General features: G+C 53.2%; 1 non-coding gene across 1 annotated transcript in view; it reads right to left on the reverse strand.

The window, feature by feature from the left end:
* The window catches only part of LOC124570168, a 1,910-nt gene extending 1,365 nt beyond the window's left edge, over nucleotides 1-545 (reverse strand). The window contains exon 1 of the ribosomal RNA XR_006971546.1: nucleotides 1-545. This exon is cut by the window's left edge and continues 1,365 nt beyond it. This is a non-coding gene — a ribosomal RNA (small subunit ribosomal RNA).
* Between the last annotated feature and the right edge of the window lie 4,455 nt (nucleotides 546-5,000).

Consider the following 5,000-nt stretch of genomic DNA (forward strand, 5'->3'; position numbering starts at 1 on the left):
TTTAAAGTGTACTCATTCCGATTACGGGGCCTCGGATGAGTCCCGTATCGTTATTTTTCGTCACTACCTCCCCGTGCCGGGAGTGGGTAATTTGCGCGCCTGCTGCCTTCCTTGGATGTGGTAGCCGTTTCTCAGGCTCCCTCTCCGGAATCGAACCCTGATTCCCCGTTACCCGTTACAACCATGGTAGGCGCAGAACCTACCATCGACAGTTGATAAGGCAGACATTTGAAAGATGCGTCGCCGGTACGAGGACCGTGCGATCAGCCCAAAGTTATTCAGAGTCACCAAGGCAAACGGACCGGACGAGCCGACCGATTGGTTTTGATCTAATAAAAGCGTCCCTTCCATCTCTGGTCGGGACTCTGTTTGCATGTATTAGCTCTAGAATTACCACAGTTATCCAAGTAACGTGGGTACGATCTAAGGAACCATAACTGATTTAATGAGCCATTCGCGGTTTCACCTTAATGCGGCTTGTACTGAGACATGCATGGCTTAATCTTTGAGACAAGCATATGACTACTGGCAGGATCAACCAGGGAGCTGCGTCAACTAGAGCTGAGCAGCCGGCCGCCCGGGAGTGTGTCCCGGGGGCCCGCGCGAACACGCAAGCGTCCGCTCAATTATTCTGCAAACAGGAGGAGGCTGAGCTCCCCTGCACAATACACCTCGAAACCCTCTCAGGTCCCGGCGGCGCGCAGCGCCGTCCTAAGTACTTGGTCGGGTTCGAGAGAGGCGCAATCGCCCGGAGTTTGGCGAGTAGACGCTTTAGGTGCGACCACCCGTGCTCCCAACTGAGCTTGCCGCTGCCGACAGAGGCCCGGGAGCGTGCTGTCGTGGCATTGCCGGCGGGAGACAACACGCGCCACCTACGGTGGCCGGCAGCTCCAACGCCAGCGCCACAGAAGGACAAAAGCCCCACTTGGGTGCCGAAGCGAACTCTCCCAGCACAGCGCACGCGCCAACACGTCCGCACAGCTGCGATACAATCCACCTGCGAGAACCGCAGAGGCGACCGAGCAGCAGACGGCGTCGCGGCGCCGAGCGCCGGGCGGCGGCGCATCCTCAGCGCACACAGTCCTCAATCGGACCAGCACACTGCAGATGTCCACCGCGCTTCGCACCGGGCCCGCGAGGACCTACTTTGGCCGCACGGCGCCGCGTGCAGGGTGCGCCGGCGCGCAGCTGCGCCGCCTGCCGCCTCCGTCGGCCGGCGCGCCTGCCACTGGCCGCCCCCACCAGCCGGCTGTAGCGCGTGCGCCCACGCACCGCGCGGCCAGCACGCCGGAAGGCCCCCCCTCACCGGCCGGGGACGGTCCCACCCAGCCACCGCCGCGTATCGCTTCACACCCACATGCCATTCACGTTCGTGGGCATGGTGGGTATCGCTGAAACAACCGGTTGGTAGCTCAACCGATCGTCGCCATCACTGATTCACCTCTAGCGAGAACAACCGCACCACAACGGTTTACCAGTTCTTCATTTGCGTAACGTCACCAGCAAACGTAGACGTCCATCGCCATTTGCAAATTCAACGATTGTTGCATGCCTGTGTCAGGTGTCACGACACACTATGTCTGCCCACATACACGCAACAACATGTGCACGCTTCGCGAACACGTGGAAGGTGGCCCCCGTACGTATGCGATGTCCATTGCGCGAACGACTGTCAACCGGCCTCTGTCGCATGTCGCAGATGTGGAACGCAGTGCACCATGCTATCACGGTGTGTGAGAAGAGACGACTACGTCTGACAACACGCGCCACTACATCAACAGACGGCTCATGCTGATCGCCATCCACGGCATACCATACTGCAATCCAGCTCTTATAGGGAGACGACACGTAGCTGAGTGCACAATATTTGGACCGTATGGTTCGCCGTTGTTGGCGCAGTCGTGGTACGGTCACACATGTACCACGATGTATCATTCAGTACATGAGGACCAATGTGCGGTACAGTGTGTGATTTGGACGTACAACATCAGCGGACAGTTGCCACAAGCCGTACCACAACGTAGGCTGTGCTTCGCCATGCGAATGCCAATGAACAACTGCGAAGGGCATTGAGCATGTACGTCCTGCCGCCATCCGCATTACAGTGTATAGCTGCAAGGTGTTTAACATGAAGCGATACTCTGGGGACCGGGCAGTGCGAGTAGCAAACTATATTGCGGGGGTTGCAGTTAGGCAACACTACACTAATTTAACGCGTCGTATGACAATTACAGAGCAGGTTAAGGCCCAACGTGTGTTGGGTTAAGGCCCAACGTGTGTTGGGTTAAGGCCCAACGTGTGTTGGGTTAAGGCCCAACGTGTGTTGGGTTAAGGCCCAACGTGTGTTGGGTTAAGGCCCAACGTGTGTTGGGTTAAGGCCCAACGTGTGTTGGGTTAAGGCCCAACGTGTGTTGGGTTAAGGCCCAACGTGTGTTGGGTTAAGGCCCAACGTGTGTTGGGTTAAGGCCCAACGTGTGTTGGGTTAAGGCCCAACGTGTGTTGGGTTAAGGCCCAACGTGTGTTGGGTTAAGGCCCAACGTGTGTTGGGTTAAGGCCCAACGTGTGTTGGGTTAAGGCCCAACGTGTGTTGGGTTAAGGCCCAACGTGTGTTGGGTTAAGGCCCAACGTGTGTTGGGTTAAGGCCCAACGTGTGTTGGGTTAAGGCCCAACGTGTGTTGGGTTAAGGCCCAACGTGTGTTGGGTTAAGGCGCAACATAGGTTAGGTTAAGGCGCAACATAGGTTAGGTTAAGGCGCAACATAGGTTAGGTTAAGGCGCAACATAGGTTAGGTTAAGGCGCAACATAGGTTAGGTTAAGGCGCAACATAGGTTAGGTTACGGCGCAACATAGGTTAGGTTAAGGCGCAACATAGGTTAGGTTAAGGCGCAACATAGGTTAGGTTACGGCGCAACATAGGTTAGGTTAAGGCGCAACATAGGTTAGGTTAAGGCGCAACATAGGTTAGGTTAAGGCGCAACATAGGTTAGGTTAAGGCGCAACATAGGTTAGGTTAAGGCGCAACATAGGTTAGGTTAAGGCGCAACATAGGTTAGGTTACGGCGCAACATAGGTTAGGTTAAGGCGCAACATAGGTTAGGTTAAGGCGCAACATAGGTTAGGTTATGGCGCAACATAGGTTAGGTTACGGCGCAACATAGGTTAGGTTACGGCGCAACATAGGTTAGGTTAAGGCGCAACATAGGTTAGGTTAAGGCGCAACATAGGTTAGGTTAAGGCGCAACATAGGTTAGGTTAAGGCGCAACATAGGTTAGGTTAAGGCGCAACATAGGTTAGGTTAAGGCGCAACATAGGTTAGGTTAAGGCGCAACATAGGTTAGGTTAAGGCGCAACATGGGTTAGGTTAAGGCGCAACATGGGTTAGGTTAAGGCGCAACATGGGTTAGGTTAAGGCGCAACATGGGTTAGGTTAAGGCGCAACATGGGTTAGGTTAAGGCGCAACATGGGTTAGGTTAAGGCGCAACATGGGTTAGGTTAAGGCGCAACATGGGTTAGGTTAAGGCGCAACATGGGTTAGGTTAAGGCGCAACATGGGTTAGGTTAAGGCGCAACATGGGTTAGGTTAAGGCGCAACATGGGTTAGGTTAAGGTACAATATGGGTTAGGTTAAGGTACAATATGGGTTAGGTTAAGGTACAATATGGGTTAGGTTAAGGTACAATATGGGTTAGGTTAAGGTACAATATGGGTTAGGTTAAGGTACAATATGGGTTAGGTTAAGGTACAATATGGGTTAGGTTAAGGTACAATATGGGTTAGGTTAAGGTACAATATGGGTTAGGTTAAGGTACAATACGGGTTAGGTTAAGGTACAATACGGGTTAGGTTAAGGTACAATACGGGTTAGGTTAAGGTACAATACGGGTTAGGTTAAGGTACAATACGGGTTAGGTTAAGGTACAATACGGGTTAGGTTAAGGCACTTGGGGGGGGGGGGGGCCCGGTTTGTTGATTGTGATTATCGTAAGTAAATGACTGCGGCATCATCTGATTTGCCACGTCAGGGTGCACCTTTGGCTCATAACAGGCGGCGCTCTGATTCCATGCTTGTGGCAGACCTGTGTCTTTCATTCCTGCCATTGTTTGTGTGGTGTGACAGGAGGCAGTATTGTGATGTTGGGTGCACCCCTGTCTGGGACATGTGTGGGTGTTGGTGGCTTAGCTGAGCAATGGTGGTTGTCGGAAGGGTGGGATATTCTGTTTTCCGAGTGGACCTCCCGGTCTGGTTATGATAGTGTGGATTGTCTAATGTGGCAGAGAGGATGCACTGGGTGTTGTTCCATGCTGGTGCTTACATATTGTCTGTGTGCCTGTTACAGGCAGAGAGTAGTGCGTGATAAGAGTGTCTGGCTGACGTGTGATTGTGAGCAGAGTCTTTCAGCATGTATACGGACAGGTCTATACATTATCTGTATTCTGATGGCTCTATCTATTACTAATCAGCGCCGTGTATACGTTTAATCCGGTTCCAGTCGAAACTATTGTATCTCTGTACATTAGTGACACGGCGAGCCCGCTATGTAGTTACTCGTCTCGGCAGCTTCCACCGGTGTATGGCAAATGATTATAAGGAATCAGTCTAGTCGTCAATACCGATAGTCTGACGTCACATGTCTGGGGTGGGGGACGCTGCGCCCTTCCGGTGGGTCATGGCCTAGGAAGACTCTTCCCACGCAGGGGGGCTTGGACTGTCATTGACTCTTCCGAGTAATATACTTGCCGTACGTTTTTGCGACTGCGAGTGCAACGCTCACCGGTACCGACATGGATGGAGCGCCTCCTAGCTGCCGCTGAGCATCTGCATTCGTACAGCGAGCAACGCGATCGCGTCTGTAGCTCGTACGTGGTACAGCTCGCAGCTCATGTATATGGACAGCGGGAATGTCGCATATTGGACATAACTCTTCATGAAACGCACGTTATAGGGGTGGATTGCACATTGCGAGTGCGAGCAAAGTCCGCCGTTCATCCGCTGGAGTT

This window comes from Schistocerca americana, unplaced genomic scaffold (assembly GCF_021461395.2).
Source record: "Schistocerca americana isolate TAMUIC-IGC-003095 unplaced genomic scaffold, iqSchAmer2.1 HiC_scaffold_1593, whole genome shotgun sequence".
NCBI lineage: Eukaryota > Metazoa > Arthropoda > Insecta > Orthoptera > Acrididae > Schistocerca > Schistocerca americana.